General features: G+C 34.4%; 3 non-coding genes across 3 annotated transcripts; all 3 read left to right on the top strand.

Moving 5' to 3' along the window:
• Positions 1–5,728: 5,728 nt before the first annotated feature.
• On the top strand, positions 5,729–5,800 carry TRNAD-AUC (transfer RNA aspartic acid (anticodon AUC)). Its single transcript has one exon. It is a non-coding gene; the product is annotated as a tRNA-Asp (tRNA).
• Positions 5,801–13,613: 7,813 nt separating this feature from the next.
• Positions 13,614–13,685, top strand: TRNAD-AUC (transfer RNA aspartic acid (anticodon AUC)). Its single transcript has one exon. It is a non-coding gene; the product is annotated as a tRNA-Asp (tRNA).
• Positions 13,686–15,033: 1,348 nt separating this feature from the next.
• On the top strand, positions 15,034–15,105 carry TRNAD-GUC (transfer RNA aspartic acid (anticodon GUC)). Its single transcript has one exon. It is a non-coding gene; the product is annotated as a tRNA-Asp (tRNA).
• The last annotated feature ends 724 nt before the right edge of the window (positions 15,106–15,829 follow it).

Consider the following 15,829-nt stretch of genomic DNA (forward strand, 5'->3'; position numbering starts at 1 on the left):
GCCTGTCACGCGGGAGACCGGGGTTCAATTCCCCGACGGGGAGACGATTCCTTTTATTCACACAATTAAATAAAATGATGTACTTAATAACATTGTAAACTATATTTGTCATTATCCTTGTCTATTACGATTGAGATAAACGTTGAATTCAGTGATGGCCAAATTGCTTACAGATGTGTTAACTAAAAGTCAGAATATGCTCTGAATATTTCAATCTGCACAGACCATACCATCAAAAACAATTTACATCTATAATCTAATGGAAAATGGAATGAAGCAGTGGGGAATCTTATGCTTCTGCTCAACTCTAGGGGCTAGATTTAGAAGTGGAGTGGATGCTTTTTGTTAATAGTGACCCCTGGTGGTAAATGGTTATAAGCTGCAAATGGTAAAGTGAGCTGATTGTATATATATATATATATATATATATATATATACATATACATAGATAGATAGAAAGATAGATAGACAGATCGATAAATAGGTATTTATTTTAATCAATCATTTCTTATTAAAGCAGATTATTTTTGGCTAGGAATTTCTGATTTGTAATCATTTATGAAAAAAGATTGCTTCTCCTAACCAAAAGAAGCAAAGCTGCCTATTACAATACTGTGAATTGATTGAGGGCATGCCCTAACCTCATGGAGGTGAGCACTGTTGAACTGAAGCCAATATGTCCTCGTTAGTATAGTGGTCAGTATCCCGCCTGTCACGCGGGAGACCGGGGTTCAATTCCCCGACGGGGAGACGATTCCTTTTATTCACACAATTAAATAAAATGATGTACTTAATAACATTGTAAACTATATTTGTCATTATCCTTCTCTATTACGATTGAGATAAACGTTGAATTCAGTGATGGCCAAATTGCTTACAGATGTGTTAACTAAAAGTCAGAATATGCTCTGAATATTTCAATCTGCACAGACCATACCATCAAAAACAATTTACATCTGTAATCTAATGGAAAATGGAATGAAGCAGTGGGGAATCTTATGCTTCTGCTCAACTCTAGGGGCTGGATTTAGAAGTGGAGTGGATGCTTTTTGTTAGTAGTGACCCCTGGTGGTAAATGGTTATAAGCTGCAAATGTTAAAGTGAGCTGATTGTATATATATATATATATATATATATATATATATATATATATATATACATATACATAGATAGATAGAAAGATAGATAGACAGATCGATAAATAGGTATTTATTTTAATCAATCATTTCTTATTAAAGCAGATTATTTTTGGCTAGGAATTTCTGATTTGTAATCATTTATGAAAAAAGATTGCTTCTCCTAACCAAAAGAAGCAAAGCTGCCTATTACAATACTGTGAATTGATTGAGGGCATGCCCTAACCTCATGGAGGTGAGCACTGTTGAACTGAAGCCAATATGTCCTCGTTAGTATAGTGGTCAGTATCCCCGCCTGTCACGCGGGAGACCGGGGTTCAATTCCCCGACGGGGAGACGATTCCTTTTATTCACACAATTAAATAAAATGATGTACTTAATAACATTGTAAACTATATTTGTCATTATCCGTGTCTATTACGATTGAGATAAACGTTGAATTCAGTGATGGCCAAATTGCTTACAGATGTGTTAACTAAAAGTCAGAATATGCTCTGAATATTTCAATCTGCACAGACCATACCATCAAAAACAATTTACATCTATAATCTAATGGAAAATGGAATGAAGCAGTGGGGAATCTTATGCTTCTGCTCAACTCTAGGGGCTAGATTTAGAAGTGGAGTGGATGCTTTTTGTTAATAGTGACCCCTGGTGGTAAATGGTTATAAGCTGCAAATGGTAAAGTGAGCTGATTGTATATATATATATATATATATATATATATATATATATATATATATATATATATATACATATACATAGATAGATAGAAAGATAGATAGACAGATCGATAAATAGGTATTTATTTTAATCAATCATTTCTTATTAAAGCAGATTATTTTTGGCTAGGAATTTCTGATTTGTAATCATTTATGAAAAAAGATTACTTCTCCTAACCAAAAGAAGCAAAGCTGCCTATTACAATACTGTGAATTGATTGAGGGCATGCCCTAACCTCATGAAGGTGAGCACTGTTGAACTGAAGCCAATATGTCCTCGTTAGTATAGTGGTCAGTATCCCCGCCTGTCACGCGGGAGACCGGGGTTCAATTCCCCGACGGGGAGACGATTCCTTTTATTCACACAATTAAATAAAATGATGTACTTAATAACATTGTAAACTATATTTGTCATTATCCTTGTCTATTACGATTGAGATAAACGTTGAATTCAGTGATGGCCAAATTGCTTACAGATGTGTTAACTAAAAGTCAGAATATGCTCTGAATATTTCAATCTGCACAGACCATACCATCAAAAACAATTGACATCTGTAATCTAATGGAAAATGGAATGAAGCAGTGGGGAATCTTATGCTTCTGCTCAACTCTAGGGGCTGGATTTAGAAGTGGAGTGGATGCTTTTTGTTAGTAGTGACCCCTGGTGGTAAATGGTTATAAGCTGCAAATGTTAAAGTGAGCTGATTGTATATATATATATATATATATATATATATATATATATATATATATATATATATACATATACATAGATAGATAGAAAGATAGATAGACAGATCGATAAATAGGTATTTATTTTAATCAATCATTTCTTATTAAAGCAGATTATTTTTGGCTAGGAATTTCTGATTTGTAATCATTTATGAAAAAAGATTGCTTCTCCTAACCAAAAGAAGCAAAGCTGCCTATTACAATACTGTGAATTGATTGAGGGCATGCCCTAACCTCATGGAGGTGAGCACTGTTGAACTGAAGCCAATATGTCCTCGTTAGTATAGTGGTCAGTATCCCCGCCTGTCACGCGGGAGACCGGGGTTCAATTCCCCGACGGGGAGACGATTCCTTTTATTCACACAATTAAATAAAATGATGTACTTAATAACATTGTAAACTATATTTGTCATTATCCTTGTCTATTACGATTGAGATAAACGTTGAATTCAGTGATGGCCAAATTGCTTACAGATGTGTTAACTAAAAGTCAGAATATGCTCTGAATATTTCAATCTGCACAGACCATACCATCAAAAACAATTTACATCTATAATCTAATGGAAAATGGAATGAAGCAGTGGGGAATCTTATGCTTCTGCTCAACTCTAGGGGCTAGATTTAGAAGTGGAGTGGATGCTTTTTGTTAATAGTGACCCCTGGTGGTAAATGGTTATAAGCTGCAAATGGTAAAGTGAGCTGATTGTATATATATATATATATATATATATATACATATACATAGATAGATAGAAAGATAGATAGACAGATCGATAAATAGGTATTTATTTTAATCAATCATTTCTTATTAAAGCAGATTATTTTTGGCTAGGAATTTCTGATTTGTAATCATTTATGAAAAAAGATTGCTTCTCCTAACCAAAAGAAGCAAAGCTGCCTATTACAATACTGTGAATTGATTGAGGGCATGCCCTAACCTCATGGAGGTGAGCACTGTTGAACTGAAGCCAATATGTCCTCGTTAGTATAGTGGTCAGTATCCCCGCCTGTCACGCGGGAGACCGGGGTTCAATTCCCCGACGGGGAGACGATTCCTTTTATTCACACAATTAAATAAAATGATGTACTTAATAACATTGTAAACTATATTTGTCATTATCCTTCTCTATTACGATTGAGATAAACGTTGAATTCAGTGATGGCCAAATTGCTTACAGATGTGTTAACTAAAAGTCAGAATATGCTCTGAATATTTCAATCTGCACAGACCATACCATCAAAAACAATTTACATCTGTAATCTAATGGAAAATGGAATGAAGCAGTGGGGAATCTTATGCTTCTGCTCAACTCTAGGGGCTGGATTTAGAAGTGGAGTGGATGCTTTTTGTTAGTAGTGACCCCTGGTGGTAAATGGTTATAAGCTGCAAATGTTAAAGTGAGCTGATTGTATATATATATATATATATATATATATATATATATATACATATACATAGATAGATAGAAAGATAGATAGACAGATCGATAAATAGGTATTTATTTTAATCAATCATTTCTTATTAAAGCAGATTATTTTTGGCTAGGAATTTCTGATTTGTAATCATTTATGAAAAAAGATTGCTTCTCCTAACCAAAAGAAGCAAAGCTGCCTATTACAATACTGTGAATTGATTGAGGGCATGCCCTAACCTCATGGAGGTGAGCACTGATGAACTGAAGCCAATATGTCCTCGTTAGTATAGTGGTCAGTATCCCCGCCTGTCACGCGGGAGACCGGGGTTCAATTCCCCGACGGGGAGACGATTCCTTTTATTCACACAATTAAATAAAATGATGTACTTAATAACATTGTAAACTATATTTGTCATTATCCTTGTCTATTACGATTGAGATAAACGTTGAATTCAGTGATGGCCAAATTGCTTACAGATGTGATAACTAAAAGTCAGAATATGCTCTGAATATTTCAATCTGCACAGACCATACCATCAAAAACAATTTACATCTGTAATCTAATGGAAAATGGAATGAAGCAGTGGGGAATCTTATGCTTCTGCTCAACTCTAGGGGCTGGATTTAGAAGTGGAGTGGATGCTTTTTGTTAGTAGTGACCCCTGGTGGTAAATGGTTATAAGCTGCAAATGGTAAAGTGAGCTGATTGTATATATATATATATATATATATATATATATATATATACATATACATAGATAGATAGAAAGATAGATAGACAGATCGATAAATAGGTATTTATTTTAATCAATCATTTCTTATTAAAGCAGATTATTTTTGGCTAGGAATTTCTGATTTGTAATCATTTATGAAAAAAGATTGCTTCTCCTAACCAAAAGAAGCAAAGCTGCCTATTACAATACTGTGAATTGATTGAGGGCATGCCCTAACCTCATGGAGGTGAGCACTGTTGAACTGAAGCCAATATGTCCTCGTTAGTATAGTGGTCAGTATCCCCGCCTGTCACGCGGGAGACCGGGGTTCAATTCCCCGACGGGGAGACGATTCCTTTTATTCACACAATTAAATAAAATGATGTACTTAATAACATTGTAAACTATATTTGTCATTATCCGTGTCTATTACGATTGAGATAAACGTTGAATTCAGTGATGGCCAAATTGCTTACAGATGTGTTAACTAAAAGTCAGAATATGCTCTGAATATTTCAATCTGCACAGACCATACCATCAAAAACAATTTACATCTATAATCTAATGGAAAATGGAATGAAGCAGTGGGGAATCTTATGCTTCTGCTCAACTCTAGGGGCTAGATTTAGAAGTGGAGTGGATGCTTTTTGTTAATAGTGACCCCTGGTGGTAAATGGTTATAAGCTGCAAATGGTAAAGTGAGCTGATTGTATATATATATATATATATATATATATATATATATATATATATATATATATATATATATACATAGATAGATAGATAGAAAGATAGATAGACAGATCGATAAATAGGTATTTATTTTAATCAATCATTTCTTATTAAAGCAGATTATTTTTGGCTAGAAATTTCTGATTTGTAATCATTTATGAAAAAAGATTGCTTCTCCTAACCAAAAGAAGCAAAGCTGCCTATTACAATACTGTGAATTGATTGAGGGCATGCCCTAACCTCATGGAGGTGAGCACTGTTGAACTGAAGCCAATATGTCCTCGTTAGTATAGTGGTCAGTATCCCCGCCTATCACGCGGGAGACCGGGGTTCAATTCCCCGACGGGGAGACGATTCCTTTTATTCACACAATTAAATAAAATGATGTACTTAATAACATTGTAAACTATATTTGTCATTATCCTTGTCTATTACGATTGAGATAAACGTTGAATTCAGTGATGGCCAAATTGCTTACAGATGTGATAACTAAAAGTCAGAATATGCTCTGAATATTTCAATCTGCACAGACCATACCATCAAAAACAATTTACATCTGTAATCTAATGGAAAATGGAATGAAGCAGTGGGGAATCTTATGCTTCTGCTCAACTCTAGGGGCTGGATTTAGAAGTGGAGTGGATGCTTTTTGTTAGTAGTGACCCCTGGTGGTAAATGGTTATAAGCTGCAAATGGTAAAGTGAGCTGATTGTATATATATATATATATATATATATATATATATATATACATAGATAGATAGATAGAAAGATAGATAGACAGATCGATAAATAGGTATTTATTTTAATCAATCATTTCTTATTAAAGCAGATTATTTTTGGCTAGGAATTTTTGATTTGTAATCATTTCTGAAAAAAGATTGCTTCTCCTAACCAAAAGAAGCAAAGCTGCCTATTACAATACTGTGAATTGATTGAGGGCATGCCCTAACCTCATGGAGGTGAGCACTGTTGAACTGAAGCCAATATGTCCTCGTTAGTATAGTGGTCAGTATCCCCGCCTGTCACGCGGGAGACCGGGGTTCAATTCCCCGACGGGGAGACGATTCCTTTTATTCACACAATTAAATAAAATGATGTACTTAATAACATTGTAAACTATATTTGTCATTATCCTTGTCTATTACGATTGAGATAAACGTTGAATTCAGTGATGGCCAAATTGCTTACAGATGTGTTAACTAAAAGTCAGAATATGCTCTGAATATTTCAATCTGCACAGACCATACCATCAAAAACAATTTACATCTATAATCTAATGGAAAATGGAATGAAGCAGTGGGGAATCTTATGCTTCTGCTCAACTCTAGGGGCTAGATTTAGAAGTGGAGTGGATGCTTTTTGTTAATAGTGACCCCTGGTGGTAAATGGTTATAAGCTGCAAATGGTAAAGTGAGCTGATTGTATATATATATATATATATATATATATATATACATATACATAGATAGATAGAAAGATAGATAGACAGATCGATAAATAGGTATTTATTTTAATCAATCATTTCTTATTAAAGCAGATTATTTTTGGCTAGGAATTTCTGATTTGTAATCATTTATGAAAAAAGATTGCTTCTCCTAACCAAAAGAAGCAAAGCTGCCTATTACAATACTGTGAATTGATTGAGGGCATGCCCTAACCTCATGGAGGTGAGCACTGTTGAACTGAAGCCAATATGTCCTCGTTAGTATAGTGGTCAGTATCCCCGCCTGTCACGCGGGAGACCGGGGTTCAATTCCCCGACGGGGAGACGATTCCTTTTATTCACACAATTAAATAAAATGATGTACTTAATAACATTGTAAACTATATTTGTCATTATCCGTGTCTATTACGATTGAGATAAACGTTGAATTCAGTGATGGCCAAATTGCTTACAGATGTGTTAACTAAAAGTCAGAATATGCTCTGAATATTTCAATCTGCACAGACCATACCATCAAAAACAATTTACATCTATAATCTAATGGAAAATGGAATGAAGCAGTGGGGAATCTTATGCTTCTGCTCAACTCTAGGGGCTAGATTTAGAAGTGGAGTGGATGCTTTTTGTTAATAGTGACCCCTGGTGGTAAATGGTTATAAGCTGCAAATGGTAAAGTGAGCTGATTGTATATATATATATATATATATATATATATATATATATATATATATATATATATATATATACATAGATAGATAGATAGAAAGATAGATAGACAGATCGATAAATAGGTATTTATTTTAATCAATCATTTCTTATTAAAGCAGATTATTTTTGGCTAGAAATTTCTGATTTGTAATCATTTATGAAAAAAGATTGCTTCTCCTAACCAAAAGAAGCAAAGCTGCCTATTACAATACTGTGAATTGATTGAGGGCATGCCCTAACCTCATGGAGGTGAGCACTGTTGAACTGAAGCCAATATGTCCTCGTTAGTATAGTGGTCAGTATCCCCGCCTGTCACGCGGGAGACCGGGGTTCAATTCCCCGACGGGGAGACGATTCCTTTTATTCACACAATTAAATAAAATGATGTACTTAATAACATTGTAAACTATATTTGTCATTATCCTTGTCTATTACGATTGAGATAAACGTTGAATTCAGTGATGGCCAAATTGCTTACAGATGTGATAACTAAAAGTCAGAATATGCTCTGAATATTTCAATCTGCACAGACCATACCATCAAAAACAATTTACATCTGTAATCTAATGGAAAATGGAATGAAGCAGTGGGGAATCTTATGCTTCTGCTCAACTCTAGGGGCTGGATTTAGAAGTGGAGTGGATGCTTTTTGTTAGTAGTGACCCCTGGTGGTAAATGGTTATAAGCTGCAAATGGTAAAGTGAGCTGATTGTATATATATATATATATATATATATATATATATATATACATAGATAGATAGATAGAAAGATAGATAGACAGATCGATAAATAGGTATTTATTTTAATCAATCATTTCTTATTAAAGCAGATTATTTTTGGCTAGGAATTTTTGATTTGTAATCATTTATGAAAAAAGATTGCTTCTCCTAACCAAAAGAAGCAAAGCTGCCTATTACAATACTGTGAATTGATTGAGGGCATGCCCTAACCTCATGGAGGTGAGCACTGTTGAACTGAAGCCAATATGTCCTCGTTAGTATAGTGGTCAGTATCCCCGCCTGTCACGCGGGAGACCGGGGTTCAATTCCCCGACGGGGAGACGATTCCTTTTATTCACACAATTAAATAAAATGATGTACTTAATAACATTGTAAACTATATTTGTCATTATCCTTGTCTATTACGATTGAGATAAACGTTGAATTCAGTGATGGCCAAATTGCTTACAGATGTGTTAACTAAAAGTCAGAATATGCTCTGAATATTTCAATCTGCACAGACCATACCATCAAAAACAATTTACATCTATAATCTAATGGAAAATGGAATGAAGCAGTGGGGAATCTTATGCTTCTGCTCAACTCTAGGGGCTAGATTTAGAAGTGGAGTGGATGCTTTTTGTTAATAGTGACCCCTGGTGGTAAATGGTTATAAGCTGCAAATGGTAAAGTGAGCTGATTGTATATATATATATATATATATATATATATATACATATACATAGATAGATAGAAAGATAGATAGACAGATCGATAAATAGGTATTTATTTTAATCAATCATTTCTTATTAAAGCAGATTATTTTTGGCTAGGAATTTCTGATTTGTAATCATTTATGAAAAAAGATTGCTTCTCCTAACCAAAAGAAGCAAAGCTGCCTATTACAATACTGTGAATTGATTGAGGGCATGCCCTAACCTCATGGAGGTGAGCACTGTTGAACTGAAGCCAATATGTCCTCGTTAGTATAGTGGTCAGTATCCCGCCTGTCACGCGGGAGACCGGGGTTCAATTCCCCGACGGGGAGACGATTCCTTTTATTCACACAATTAAATAAAATGATGTACTTAATAACATTGTAAACTATATTTGTCATTATCCTTCTCTATTACGATTGAGATAAACGTTGAATTCAGTGATGGCCAAATTGCTTACAGATGTGTTAACTAAAAGTCAGAATATGCTCTGAATATTTCAATCTGCACAGACCATACCATCAAATACAATTTACATCTGTAATCTAATGGAAAATGGAATGAAGCAGTGGGGAATCTTATGCTTCTGCTCAACTCTAGGGGCTGGATTTAGAAGTGGAGTGGATGCTTTTTGTTAGTAGTGACCCCTGGTGGTAAATGGTTATAAGCTGCAAATGTTAAAGTGAGCTGATTGTATATATATATATATATATATATATATATATATATATACATATACATAGATAGATAGAAAGATAGATAGACAGATCGATAAATAGGTATTTATTTTAATCAATCATTTCTTATTAAAGCAGATTATTTTTGGCTAGGAATTTCTGATTTGTAATCATTTATGAAAAAAGATTGCTTCTCCTAACCAAAAGAAGCAAAGCTGCCTATTACAATACTGTGAATTGATTGAGGGCATGCCCTAACCTCATGGAGGTGAGCACTGTTGAACTGAAGCCAATATGTCCTCGTTAGTATAGTGGTCAGTATCCCCGCCTGTCACGCGGGAGACCGGGGTTCAATTCCCCGACGGGGAGACGATTCCTTTTATTCACACAATTAAATAAAATGATGTACTTAATAACATTGTAAACTATATTTGTCATTATCCGTGTCTATTACGATTGAGATAAACGTTGAATTCAGTGATGGCCAAATTGCTTACAGATGTGTTAACTAAAAGTCAGAATATGCTCTGAATATTTCAATCTGCACAGACCATACCATCAAAAACAATTTACATCTATAATCTAATGGAAAATGGAATGAAGCAGTGGGGAATCTTATGCTTCTGCTCAACTCTAGGGGCTAGATTTAGAAGTGGAGTGGATGCTTTTTGTTAATAGTGACCCCTGGTGGTAAATGGTTATAAGCTGCAAATGGTAAAGTGAGCTGATTGTATATATATATATATATATATATATATATATATATATATATATATATATATATACATATACATAGATAGATAGAAAGATAGATAGACAGATCGATAAATAGGTATTTATTTTAATCAATCATTTCTTATTAAAGCAGATTATTTTTGGCTAGGAATTTCTGATTTGTAATCATTTATGAAAAAAGATTACTTCTCCTAACCAAAAGAAGCAAAGCTGCCTATTACAATACTGTGAATTGATTGAGGGCATGCCCTAACCTCATGAAGGTGAGCACTGTTGAACTGAAGCCAATATGTCCTCGTTAGTATAGTGGTCAGTATCCCCGCCTGTCACGCGGGAGACCGGGGTTCAATTCCCCGACGGGGAGACGATTCCTTTTATTCACACAATTAAATAAAATGATGTACTTAATAACATTGTAAACTATATTTGTCATTATCCTTGTCTATTACGATTGAGATAAACGTTGAATTCAGTGATGGCCAAATTGCTTACAGATGTGTTAACTAAAAGTCAGAATATGCTCTGAATATTTCAATCTGCACAGACCATACCATCAAAAACAATTGACATCTGTAATCTAATGGAAAATGGAATGAAGCAGTGGGGAATCTTATGCTTCTGCTCAACTCTAGGGGCTGGATTTAGAAGTGGAGTGGATGCTTTTTGTTAGTAGTGACCCCTGGTGGTAAATGGTTATAAGCTGCAAATGTTAAAGTGAGCTGATTGTATATATATATATATATATATATATATATATATATATATATATATACATATACATAGATAGATAGAAAGATAGATAGACAGATCGATAAATAGGTATTTATTTTAATCAATCATTTCTTATTAAAGCAGATTATTTTTGGCTAGGAATTTCTGATTTGTAATCATTTATGAAAAAAGATTGCTTCTCCTAACCAAAAGAAGCAAAGCTGCCTATTACAATACTGTGAATTGATTGAGGGCATGCCCTAACCTCATGGAGGTGAGCACTGTTGAACTGAAGCCAATATGTCCTCGTTAGTATAGTGGTCAGTATCCCCGCCTGTCACGCGGGAGACCGGGGTTCAATTCCCCGACGGGGAGACGATTCCTTTTATTCACACAATTAAATAAAATGATGTACTTAATAACATTGTAAACTATATTTGTCATTATCCTTGTCTATTACGATTGAGATAAACGTTGAATTCAGTGATGGCCAAATTGCTTACAGATGTGTTAACTAAAAGTCAGAATATGCTCTGAATATTTCAATCTGCACAGACCATACCATCAAAAACAATTTACATCTATAATCTAATGGAAAATGGAATGAAGCAGTGGGGAATCTTATGCTTCTGCTCAACTCTAGGGGCTAGATTTAGAAGTGGAGTGGATGCTTTTTGTTAATAGTGACCCCTGGTGGTAAATGGTTATAAGCTGCAAATGGTAAAGTGAGCTGATTGTATATATATATATATATATATATATACATATACATAGATAGATAGAAAGATAGATAGACAGATCGATAAATAGGTATTTATTTTAATCAATCATTTCTTATTAAAGCAGATTATTTTTGGCTAGGAATTTCTGATTTGTAATCATTTATGAAAAAAGATTGCTTCTCCTAACCAAAAGAAGCAAAGCTGCCTATTACAATACTGTGAATTGATTGAGGGCATGCCCTAACCTCATGGAGGTGAGCACTGTTGAACTGAAGCCAATATGTCCTCGTTAGTATAGTGGTCAGTATCCCCGCCTGTCACGCGGGAGACCGGGGTTCAATTCCCCGACGGGGAGACGATTCCTTTTATTCACACAATTAAATAAAATGATGTACTTAATAACATTGTAAACTATATTTGTCATTATCCTTCTCTATTACGATTGAGATAAACGTTGAATTCAGTGATGGCCAAATTGCTTACAGATGTGTTAACTAAAAGTCAGAATATGCTCTGAATATTTCAATCTGCACAGACCATACCATCAAAAACAATTTACATCTGTAATCTAATGGAAAATGGAATGAAGCAGTGGGGAATCTTATGCTTCTGCTCAACTCTAGGGGCTGGATTTAGAAGTGGAGTGGATGCTTTTTGTTAGTAGTGACCCCTGGTGGTAAATGGTTATAAGCTGCAAATGGTAAAGTGAGCTGATTGTATATATATATATATATATATATATATATATATATATACATATACATAGATAGATAGAAAGATAGATAGACAGATCGATAAATAGGTATTTATTTTAATCAATCATTTCTTATTAAAGCAGATTATTTTTGGCTAGGAATTTCTGATTTGTAATCATTTATGAAAAAAGATTGCTTCTCCTAACCAAAAGAAGCAAAGCTGCCTATTACAATACTGTGAATTGATTGAGGGCATGCCCTAACCTCATGGAGGTGAGCACTGTTGAACTGAAGCCAATATGTCCTCGTTAGTATAGTGGTCAGTATCCCCGCCTGTCACGCGGGAGACCGGGGTTCAATTCCCCGACGGGGAGACGATTCCTTTTATTCACACAATTAAATAAAATGATGTACTTAATAACATTGTAAACTATATTTGTCATTATCCGTGTCTATTACGATTGAGATAAACGTTGAATTCAGTGATGGCCAAATTGCTTACAGATGTGTTAACTAAAAGTCAGAATATGCTCTGAATATTTCAATCTGCACAGACCATACCATCAAAAACAATTTACATCTATAATCTAATGGAAAATGGAATGAAGCAGTGGGGAATCTTATGCTTCTGCTCAACTCTAGGGGCTAGATTTAGAAGTGGAGTGGATGCTTTTTGTTAATAGTGACCCCTGGTGGTAAATGGTTATAAGCTGCAAATGGTAAAGTGAGCTGATTGTATATATATATATATATATATATATATATATATATATATATATATATATATATATACATAGATAGATAGATAGAAAGATAGATAGACAGATCGATAAATAGGTATTTATTTTAATCAATCATTTCTTATTAAAGCAGATTATTTTTGGCTAGAAATTTCTGATTTGTAATCATTTATGAAAAAAGATTGCTTCTCCTAACCAAAAGAAGCAAAGCTGCCTATTACAATACTGTGAATTGATTGAGGGCATGCCCTAACCTCATGGAGGTGAGCACTGTTGAACTGAAGCCAATATGTCCTCGTTAGTATAGTGGTCAGTATCCCCGCCTATCACGCGGGAGACCGGGGTTCAATTCCCCGACGGGGAGACGATTCCTTTTATTCACACAATTAAATAAAATGATGTACTTAATAACATTGTAAACTATATTTGTCATTATCCTTGTCTATTACGATTGAGATAAACGTTGAATTCAGTGATGGCCAAATTGCTTACAGATGTGATAACTAAAAGTCAGAATATGCTCTGAATATTTCAATCTGCACAGACCATACCATCAAAAACAATTTACATCTGTAATCTAATGGAAAATGGAATGAAGCAGTGGGGAATCTTATGCTTCTGCTCAACTCTAGGGGCTGGATTTAGAAGTGGAGTGGATGCTTTTTGTTAGTAGTGACCCCTGGTGGTAAATGGTTATAAGCTGCAAATGGTAAAGTGAGCTGATTGTATATATATATATATATATATATATATATATATATATACATAGATAGATAGATAGAAAGATAGATAGACAGATCGATAAATAGGTATTTATTTTAATCAATCATTTCTTATTAAAGCAGATTATTTTTGGCTAGGAATTTTTGATTTGTAATCATTTATGAAAAAAGATTGCTTCTCCTAACCAAAAGAAGCAAAGCTGCCTATTACAATACTGTGAATTGATTGAGGGCATGCCCTAACCTCATGGAGGTGAGCACTGTTGAACTGAAGCCAATATGTCCTCGTTAGTATAGTGGTCAGTATCCCCGCCTGTCACGCGGGAGACCGGGGTTCAATTCCCCGACGGGGAGACGATTCCTTTTATTCACACAATTAAATAAAATGATGTACTTAATAACATTGTAAACTATATTTGTCATTATCCTTGTCTATTACGATTGAGATAAACGTTGAATTCAGTGATGGCCAAATTGCTTACAGATGTGTTAACTAAAAGTCAGAATATGCTCTGAATATTTCAATCTGCACAGACCATACCATCAAAAACAATTTACATCTATAATCTAATGGAAAATGGAATGAAGCAGTGGGGAATCTTATGCTTCTGCTCAACTCTAGGGGCTAGATTTAGAAGTGGAGTGGATGCTTTTTGTTAATAGTGACCCCTGGTGGTAAATGGTTATAAGCTGCAAATGGTAAAGTGAGCTGATTGTATATATATATATATATATATATATATATATACATATACATAGATAGATAGAAAGATAGATAGACAGATCGATAAATAGGTATTTATTTTAATCAATCATTTCTTATTAAAGCAGATTATTTTTGGCTAGGAATTTCTGATTTGTAATCATTTATGAAAAAAGATTGCTTCTCCTAACCAAAAGAAGCAAAGCTGCCTATTACAATACTGTGAATTGATTGAGGGCATGCCCTAACCTCATGGAGGTGAGCACTGTTGAACTGAAGCCAATATGTCCTCGTTAGTATAGTGGTCAGTATGCCCGCCTGTCACGCGGGAGACCGGGGTTCAATTCCCCGACGGGGAGACGATTCCTTTTATTCACACAATTAAATAAAATGATGTACTTAATAACATTGTAAACTATATTTGTCATTATCCGTGTCTATTACGATTGAGATAAACGTTGAATTCAGTGATGGCCAAATTGCTTACAGATGTGTTAACTAAAAGTCAGAATATGCTCTGAATATTTCAATCTGCACAGACCATACCATCAAAAACAATTTACATCTATAATCTAATGGAAAATGGAATGAAGCAGTGGGGAATCTTATGCTTCTGCTCAACTCTAGGGGCTAGATTTAGAAGTGGAGTGGATGCTTTTTGTTAATAGTGACCCCTGGTGGTAAATGGTTATAAGCTGCAAATGGTAAAGTGAGCTGATTGTATATATATATATATATATATATATATATATATATATATATATATATATATATATATATATACATAGATAGATAGATAGAAAGATAGATAGACAGATCGATAAATAGGTATTTATTTTAATCAATCATTTCTTATTAAAGCAGATTATTTTTGGCTAGAAATTTCTGATTTGTAATCATTTATGAAAAAAGATTGCTTCTCCTAACCAAAAGAAGCAAAGCTGCCTATTACAATACTGTGAATTGATTGAGGGCATGCCCTAACCTCATGGAGGTGAGCACTGTTGAACTGAAGCCAATATGTCCTCGTTAGTATAGTGGTCAGTATCCCCGCCTGTCACGCGGGAGACCGGGGTTCAATTC

This window comes from Triturus cristatus, chromosome 4_1, assembly GCF_964204655.1.
Source record: "Triturus cristatus chromosome 4_1, aTriCri1.1, whole genome shotgun sequence".
In the NCBI taxonomy this organism is placed as follows: domain Eukaryota; kingdom Metazoa; phylum Chordata; class Amphibia; order Caudata; family Salamandridae; genus Triturus; species Triturus cristatus.